Genomic DNA, 10,132 nt, shown 5'->3' on the forward strand with positions numbered 1-10,132 from the left:
CAATTTTGTCACCTGGTTGGTTGGTTGAATCAGCCAATTCAAGCCATTCCATTACGACCTTGAAAGCAGAACATGGTGATTGGATTTGGTTCTTGGCCTTATCAAGCAATTGGTTATTACTCACTTTCACAATGTGTATTCTGCAGAACCTGTTGATAATAATTTTGTGTCTAGTTGTCCGAAGACTAGTGTGCCATTGGGGGATCAACAGGAGTTCAATCTGTCCCATGTTCCACATGAAGGTGAGATTTTTAAGGCTTTAAAATCTATGGCCCCTTTCAAGGCACCTGGACCAAATGGTTTTCAAGCTGGATTCTACATTGCTAATTGGGAAGTTGTTAAATCCTCTATTTATAAATTTGTTCAAGATGCTTTCTTAACTGCAAATTTGATGCTACTTTAAGCTAGGTTTTTATTGTTCTTATTCCTAAAATTGAAATTTGGAATCAGTTTCTCAATTTCGGCCTATATCTCTCCACTTTCTAAATTACTTGTTAATACACTTTAACATTTCTTAGGGAATTTAATTTCCCCAACTCAGAGTAACTTTATCACAGGGAAAAGAACTTCAGATAATATTATTGTGGTTCAAGAGACTCTTCATTCTCTTAGACAAAAGAAAGACAAATTCAGTGGTATGATACTAAAAATTGATCTTGAAAAGGCTTATGATCGGGTGTATTGGGATTTTCTCCGTTGGGTTCTTATGGATATTGGTTTACCCTCTATGCTGGTTTCTTTGATCATGTTTTGTGTGACTTCAACTGAGATGAATGTTCTTTGAAATGGAGAATTGACTAGTTATTTTAAACCTTCTAGAGGATTAAGACAGGGTGACCATCTTTCACCTTATCTTTTTGTTATATGTTTACAAAAGCTATATGATATTATTGATACTTTGATTCGTGATGCTGCTTGGAAACCTATTTCTCTGTCTCAAGGTGGTCCTTGTTTATCACATTTTTTTTTTGATGATTTGATTCTTATGGGTGAGGCTACAGTCAAGCAATGTAAGACTGTGATTGACTGTTTTAATAAATTTTGCTCTTTTATGGATAGATGGTGAAATTTTTTAAATCTCTATTTTATACTTCCCAAAATGTTCATGACGATGTTGTTCAAAGTATTTAAGGGAGCTCCAGTATGCAACACTGCACTGATCTTAGCCATTATCTAGGGGTGCCGCTACATACCAGTCATTTAATAGAAGTACTTATTCTCAACTTCTTGACAAGGTTCATAAGCGATTGTCTTCCTAAAAGGCTTCCCAGCTCTTTTTAGCTGGCTGTGCCACCTTAGTACAATTTGTGAGTAGTTTCATTACAGTTTATACTATGCAAACTACTAAATTATCAGTTTCAGTTACTAAGGATATTGATCATTTGAATAGAAAATTTTTTTGGGGATCAACGGCAGAGAAAAAGAGAGTTCATTTGCTGAATTAGGACAATGTGTGTCATGCAAAAGATGAAGGAGGGTTTGGTATTCGTGACTCTGCTAATATGAACAAAGCATTGCTTGCCAAGTTAGGGTGAAAATTGGAAGATGGGGATGAAGGTCTATGGGTTAGAGTTTTGCGATCCAAGTATTTGAAACAATTTTCTTTTTTCAAGCTCGTATACCATAAAATGCTTCTCACACTTGGCAGAGTATAACCTCAGCCAAATCTATTGTTCATCAAGGTTATGCTCGAATTGTAGATGATGGATCAAAAACCTTGTTTTGGAAAGATAAATGGCTTGGCGATAAGTCCGTCCTAGAGCACTGTAATGTTAATTTATCTGAGGATGAACAAACTAAACATGTTACGAACTATGTTTGTAACAGTAATTGGAGTGAGCAGTTGTTAGTGCTTTTCTGATATTAGGGATCAACTTTCTTTGTGCAGCTTCAACAGGATGAGCGATAGGAATTTTTGGCAAGCTTCAGGCGATGACAACTTATTTGTTTCCTCTGCTTATAAGTTGTTTACTGCTGGTGTTCACACAGATATTATCTGGTCTAAACATTGGAAACTGGATATTCTCCCTCAGGTTAAGTTTTTTATTTGGTTATTATTTCATAATCATCTTCTTACTAGATCTGCTTGTGTACATCAGAATATTTTGACTAATACAGTTTGTCCTTGGTGTGGTGGCTACTTTGGAGGTTTGGCTAAAAAATAATATTTCTAGGTATCGCTTTTTGGTTAACGATACGATTCCTTGGTCTATTTTCTTTTGCTTCGCTTGTTGACATATTTGGCGATGGCGGAATCAAGTTGTATTTGAAGAGAGATTTTTCTATCTTAATGATGTTTTATTCCACATAGCTGCTTTCATTGAAGAGTTCAGAAACCATATGGCCCAACTTCAATTATCCCAATAAAAAGTTTATACCTTTATTGCATGAATGTCACATCTCTTGGGTTTTGTTAAGTTGAATGTTGATGTGGCTGCTAGAACAGATCCAGGAGACTTAGTAGTTAGTGGTTTATTTCGCAAAGCTAATGGCGAATGGTTATTTGGCTTAACTTGTCGTGCGGGTTATGGTATATAACTAAGGTTGAACTTATTGCTATTTTTCATGGTTTGAAATTAGCTTGGGAACGTGGCTTTCGTAAAGTTATTGTTGAATCAGATTCCTCGTTAGCTATGAATAAGGTTCTAAAAGAAGTGTAGCCTCGTGATCTTTTATTCCAAATAGTTAAGTAGTGTCAATAATTGTTAAGACAAGATTGAGAGTGTGTCTTATGTTACGTATAGAGAAGCTAATATGTGTGCTGATTTTCTTACCTCATGGGCCTTTCAAGGATCATTTGGAGTGATCGTTCTTACCAATCCACCTTATCATTTGCATCGATTGATTGATGAGGATCGAATTGGTGTAGCTCGACCTCATGCTATAGTTAGTTAATGTTGTTATAAACCGCTCCTATGTACAAAAAAAAAAAAGTTGGTATGTAACACTTTTACTTGATAGTGTAACATATCACGTTTTCACTTGAGGTCCACATTTTTTTAGCAGTTGTCAGCAAAAGCGAGGCCCTTATTAGAAAAAATTGGAAGGACACGTGGGACCATATTTGGAATTACCTAGATGCAGAACTGAAAAATTTTCAGGTGATTTTTTTTTTTTTTGAAAAATGAAAGGGCCTTGGATGTTTTATGGTTGATGATGACATTTTTTAGTTAAAATGTGATTTGTAATATTTGCTCTAAGTAAATTCCATAAGCTTTCACTGTGGATATACGTCATGGTTGATACCATGGGACCATAGGGAGCATGTTATATGTCATTGTTGATAGTAAGTAAGGCTTAGCATTCGGTCGGGTCGGGCAGAGCTAGTTCAAGGTTCAACAAAGCCGAGTTTGGACTGGCCCGAACCGCTTGCCGGTAGCTCAAGCCCAATCTGCTTTTTTATTGGGTTGGACCCAATTTGACTGTCAATTTTATACTTGTCGGGTATCTTATTTGATGTCTACACATATTTGAAACCAGTAATATTTCACGTTTTAATATCTAAGTGACCCTTAACAATGTGCCAAGAGTTTTTAAAGGAGACACTGGCTATACATGAATAGTTTTTAAGGGTGTCATCAATGATGCAGCAAAAGTTTTTAACTGTCGGTGTCTTGCAATGTATATATATATATATATATATATATATATATATATATATATATATATATATATATATATATATAGAGAGAGAGAGAGAGAGAGAGAGAGAGAAAAAGAGAGAGAGAGAATTCTCAAGTCATATTAATTAATGAAGATGCAACCTTGATTTGTTTTAAAAATTATAATTTTAAAATTTTGTTTTCTCAAATTTTGGGGGGTGGGGGGAGCTACCAGTCCCTTGGCTCCGCCTTGTGTAGGTCCAATGCCAGTATTCAAGGAGACTATTCCAAGGTCGATGACGTCGAGAGTCTTTATTGCTCGAATGACGGAATTCTTCTCATAAATGCTTCCAACCAATAAGTTTGGTATCATGCACCATCTTCTTTAATGCTAGTGAGGCATTTTCAAGGGTCACTCGAAGTTGAAAATGCAACAGTCTTCTAGACATTCTACTTTAATGACAAGGAAAATTCAGTCTTCACACTGAAAGTAGCATGTAATTACTTCAGTGCAAAGACACTCGTACCATTTTCATTGTTTTCGTCAAGGTTTGAAACATTCATTACTCTTCAACGTCTTCGTCACATGAAAACTTTTGTTGTATTAATACTAATGATATAAAACTTTAAGATAAATTTATGCAGTACTTACGACAAAAAACGTTAGGACAGATTAATAGAACACTTACGTGTTGCCAAACGCAAAGCTGTGTAGCTTAAGAAATTAATTGCGAAGTATCCCTTAACAAGAAGTCAACTAACTATAGCATTTCTTGCGAAACTGTAGCATCGGACCCACACCAAATTAATGATCGGCTCCTCTACCTTCTCCATCTCCAAACATAAGTATAATTTATGTCTGTTGCAACAAAAATATAGTGGCTTAAACATGATTTGACATATTTGTGGAGAGAAGAGCACAAGCCTGTGGATATAACTAGCTTTGGAGGGAGGACAACTTTTGTAGATGGTTGAGATAAAAACATGAAGAAAAGGTGGAACTCATATTACATGAAGAAAATATCTAACACCTTTTTCTCCTTATGTTTATCTTACTATTGTTGATCATGATGGGTCAGACGGCTTTCATTAGATGGTTGGGTAACTCAAAAAAGACAGTCACTTTTATATATATTATATATATATTAAGCTTCTTGAAAAATTTTGTTTATCAATTGATATGAAAAAAATTGGGAAAGATGTTTTATTACCCTTAAGCATATGTGGTGAGCATGGAATTTAAGGCATATATGGGCCACCCGTCACCACCATCCTCCATACCTAAAAACATGAACCTTGCCATGATCTGGTAATAACATTAATAAACTTGTTACAAACAAAAACAATCTGAAAAACATGAACTTGCATGCCAAGGTTACCTCATTGCCCTCTATAAAATAAGAATATCTGTAACACAAAATATCCAAATGGACACAGTTAACTGTTTGTAGACTAGCCACGATTAAATGTAACATAATGATATATAACATTATATAAGATATATACAAATATGCCTAACAAGCCAAGACAAGACTAATACCTCATCTTCATGCTGGACTTGTTTCTAATGTTAAGAGTTAATGTGTGACTCATTTTTTGAACAGTGAAAATAAGTTTTCTGACAAGCCAAACAACAAGTTATGCAATTAAGCAGAATCAACATGATTACAAGCAGGAAAATAGAGGAACATGCTAAGAAAAGCTATCAAATTGAGTAACAAGGGAAAAAGTACTCAAGAAACCAAGAGAGCAAGTAGAACCTATTCTGCAGTAGGATATCAAAATCAATATCAAATCCTGTGTTTCACGGGCTTTTGGAAGACGATGCTACTGTTAAGGCAAGAGCATCTAGCAATACAACAAGAAACTCCAATGGTAGTAAAGCCAATAACAACAACCATTCAACCCAAGAAGGAAATAATTAGAATCAATGAAGAACTCAACAATGTTGTAGTCGAAAAAATATAAAAATTAAAGATATTGTAGTTGAACATTGTAAAGATTATAAAATATAGTGGAACCTCATCCCGTATCACTTGAGAATGACATTGAGAAAGAGGACTTTCTTTGTTTTTCAATACTTTGATAGTTACAACTTTATTGATTTTGATATTCTATTTTTTTACATTTTATTAATACCTGGGAATAACAAGCCTTCTCAATTAAGCCATCAGCTTTCATTGTATGGAGAAAAAATCGGCAGATCTCCAAGAATTGAGACGTGGTTAGGTATGTTCCGCGCACAGACTCAGTGCACTAAATCTGTCCATATAGGCAAGAATGTGTTGTCAAAAGCTGAATCTAGTGGGGAGAGAGAGAGCCCACAAAATTAGGAAATTCATTAGCAAAAATTATGACGAGAAGTCACAAGCAAACAAGAACAAAAGTAATAAAACAAAATATAAAATCAAGAGAAGTGCAACTAGTCAAGAGAGAGAGAGAGAGAAAGCCGATAAAGAGAGAGAGAGAGAGAGAAAGCCGATAAAGAGAGAGAGAGAGAGAGAGGACCTTTGCTCACCCGATGCAGAAGAGGAGCTCGTTTGCATTGTCAATTGAAGCGAATTTTCAAATGGTATGCTCTTCGAATTTCACTTGATTTTTCCTGTAAATTTCCCATTATCAACAACCTTCATTTGATGATCAGGATTACGGCGTTGGGTAGATCCCTGGAATGTCGCTAAGAAACTTACATCGGAAAATTCAACAACAAAAGGGAGAAGCTTACGAGCGAAATGTTACTTGATCTCCTCTGGGTTCATTGTATCGAACTCCCAAATGATCGGTAGACCTACTAGATCTTTCCGAGAAATGTAATAATTTCTTGTAAATATTTTTCTAAAGAGACAACATCAATGTTTGGATTTTAAAGAGTTTAACATCTTTCTCCCGCATTTTAGGACAAAGAGGAATAAGTGGAAAAATTAAAGTTCCCTTTGTATTGCTTGGAATCCGTCAAACAGGCTCATCAAGGAGTGATAGACGTTTGATTTTCTTTGCGAAAATGAAATTGAAAACAAAATGGAAGAGGAGGGCAGTGATATCGGGCGCACATTCTTCCTTAATCTGAAACTCAAAGGTGCAGAAGAGCTACGATCGGACCTACCACACGGTTCCTCTTGTCAAACTCGTGATCTTGATCCTGCTTCTGCGTAAACACAGGAAGGATGGAGAAGAGAGAGAGTTCGGTGTGAAAAAGTCAAGCCTTAATGACCACACAAGGCAAAATCTTCCTCAACACTTTTCCTTAACATTTCCATATATATATATGTATGTATGTATTGTCAGTTTTCATATCACACAACCCATCAAAACCCTCTCCATAACACAGCATTTAGTCACCACTACCAGAACACTTCAGAAGAAGAACCAATGGCTTCCAGCTCGTGGAGGAAAATGGTTGCAGCAGTAGCCTTGGTCCAGCTTCTCTTCTTCATGTGGGCTCAGCCGCTTGAAGCAGCCAGGCCGCTTGAAGAAAGGAAGATGACGACATGGAAGAGGACTCTGGTGCTCGAGCTGCTGCCAAAGGGCGCCCCTCTAACACCATCTACACGTTCATGTCCCACGACGGCACCCGGACCACCGCGCTGCACGCTCAAGAATATGAACGTCGCCGGCGGCCGGCGTGGCTCCTATCTTCCTTATCACTCTCTGCTGCCGTCGATTGCCGGGTCACCAAGTTCTGCGCGTCTGTAGCTATGTAGTCCTCAAACGCGCGTTAGTGCGTCTCTTTCGATTACTCCAATAAGCAGCACATTAGGATCCTTCTCTCTCATCGGCCATTCCTTCAAATTCTTTGTACTTTGTCCGTCGTATTAGGCGACGATTTGTAGATCAGTTCTTTATTGTGCTTGCAGTTTCGACTGAGTGTCACCCGTTATAATAATATTGTCTTTATTGCTTCATCTTTTAAGTGTTCTATTTTTTTACTTTGAACATGGATGGATGATGACAGGAGCGGACCCAGAAAATCGGAGGGTCCAAATTTCAAATTTTAATAAGTATCAAAATAAAAATTTAAAATTTTTATATATATTAAACCAAAAATTTTTACATTTTACATTTAAAATTTTAAAGTATTCAAAATTTGAAGGGGGGGCGCCAAGGCACCGCCCCTGAATGATGAGATCATGAACTGATCATGAACTGCTGATAAAAGCTGCCAAGTTTCTGTGAAGGATGATCTTGGATGCATGTAGGCCAGAACAACGAGCCCACCAACTCGGTCTAGGATCTAGGATGATCTTGGATGCATGTAGGCCTGAACAACAAGCCCACCAACTCGGTCTAGGATGATCTTGGATGCATGTAGGCCTGAACAACGAGCCCACCAACTCGGCTTAGGATGATCTTGGATGCACGTAGGCCTGAACAACGAGCCCACCAACTTGGCTTAGGATGATCTTGGATGCACGTAGGCCTGAACAACGAGCCCACCAACTCGGCTTGGGCTTGAGCTCCAGTACAGCTGTAGGTGACAAAATTAAGAAGGTATGACTTTTGAAAAGTACTTACATAAAACCGTCATAATAGGAAATTATGTTTTTAGGGACCGCAAAAACCGTTGCCAAAAAAACAAAAACCTCTTGCTAAAAACTTGATCTAGGCCATTGCAATTTAATCTTGCCCCATAACATGCATGGGCTGACATTCTTTTACTGACAATTAGGCATTGTGCGTCGTGATTCTCATGGCCCAAACGGTATGTTACTCCATCGTCTTCCAACTTAGACCAGACCGCGTGAATGGAATTTATCCACAGTCCATTTCGCCGAACTAATTTTTTTTAAAGTCATATACAATCTTTACATTTTATATTTAGTTATGTATGTAGGTACAGGGGCAGAACTAGAAATGTTAATTGAAGGGAATATTTTTACACGGGCCAAAATGTATATTTTAAAAATCTTGTGGGGCCAAATTGAAATAGTTGAAAATAATAACTTTAAAATGTTGTTTTCCTAAAATTTTGAGAGGTGGGAGGGAGGCAATGGCCCCTACCAGTCCTCCTTGGCTCGGCCCCTGTGTAGGTCCGTAGGTCGGATGCTAGCATTCAAGGAGACTACACCGAAGTCGAAAGACTTTGTTGGTCTTTTGATGGAATTCTTCCCATAAATGCTCCCAACCAAAAAAGTTAGAAATCATGTACCCACTTCTTCAAAGCTAGTGAGGCATTTTCAAGAGTCATCTGAAAATAACTGTTTGATTATAAATGCAACTCCTCCACTTGAAGTTGAAAATGCAACAGTCTCCATAACATTTTGGCAGACGCAGTCTTCGTTACATGTTACATCCACTGCAGTGACACTCCTATCATTTTTCAACGTTTTTGCCAAGGTTTGAAACATTCATTATTCTTCAACGTCTATAACTTTTGTTCGTATTAATACGAGCGACAAAAACCTTTAAGATAGATTTATGAAACATTTATGACAAAAAACATTCCTACAGATTTATAGAACACTTACAGAATATTGTTGCCAAACTCAAAACCTGTATGGCCTAAGAAATTAATAGTAAATTTGGGGTATGAAACAGTTTTGGAGCTCGTATGTGCAAAGTAGAGTTTATTTTTTTCTTTTCTTCCAGATCAAGGAGGATGCAAATTGAAAAACATGCGCCTCAGCTGATCTATCACAGGAACCATCGTCTTGCTTGGCTTGTCGATCAAGCAAAACTCATGGACCATTTCCATGCATATTGCATTAGTCAAAGGTATATATGGGGTTGGCTTGCTTGTTCTTAAGCATGATATATATATATATATATATATATATATATATATATATATATATATATATATATATATATATATATATATATATATATATATATATATATATATATATATATATATATATATATATACACTCAAAAATTTTGATTATAGATTGATATGAAAATGAAAATTGAGAAAGATATTTCATTACCCTCAAGCATATGCGGTGAGCATGAAGAACTTAAGACACATATGGCGCCACCCGTCACCACCATCCTTCATATCTGAAAACATGAAGATTGCAATGATCTATCAAAAACATTAATGAAGTTGTTACAGACAAATATAATGCTAAAACATATGCGCTTACATGTTAACTCATTGTCCATTGTAAAATAAGAATATATATAACACAGAATCTCCACCAGCTAACTGCTTCTAGACTAGCCAAGATTAAAATGTAACATAACAATATATAAGATTATGGAAAATATATACAAATAAGCCTAGCGAGCCAAGACATGACCAATACCTCTTGCCCATGACTGACCTGTTTAGAATTTTACTGGTTAATGTCTGACTCATTTTCTGAACAGTAAAAATTTGTTTTCTGACAAAGTAATCAACATAACTACAAGCAAAAATAGAGAAACATGCTAAGAAAAGCTATCAAATTCAGTAACAAGGGAAAGACTTAAAAGGCCAAGAGAGCATGTATAACCTATTCATGCAATAGGATGCCACCTATGTCACATGGGTACATGTACGGATGCTGGTATGACGGGTACCGGTACAACATTTTTGCCAATTTTGA

The sequence above is a fragment of the Nymphaea colorata genome, chromosome 6 (assembly GCF_008831285.2).
Source record: "Nymphaea colorata isolate Beijing-Zhang1983 chromosome 6, ASM883128v2, whole genome shotgun sequence".
Taxonomy (NCBI): Eukaryota; Viridiplantae; Streptophyta; class Magnoliopsida; order Nymphaeales; family Nymphaeaceae; genus Nymphaea; species Nymphaea colorata.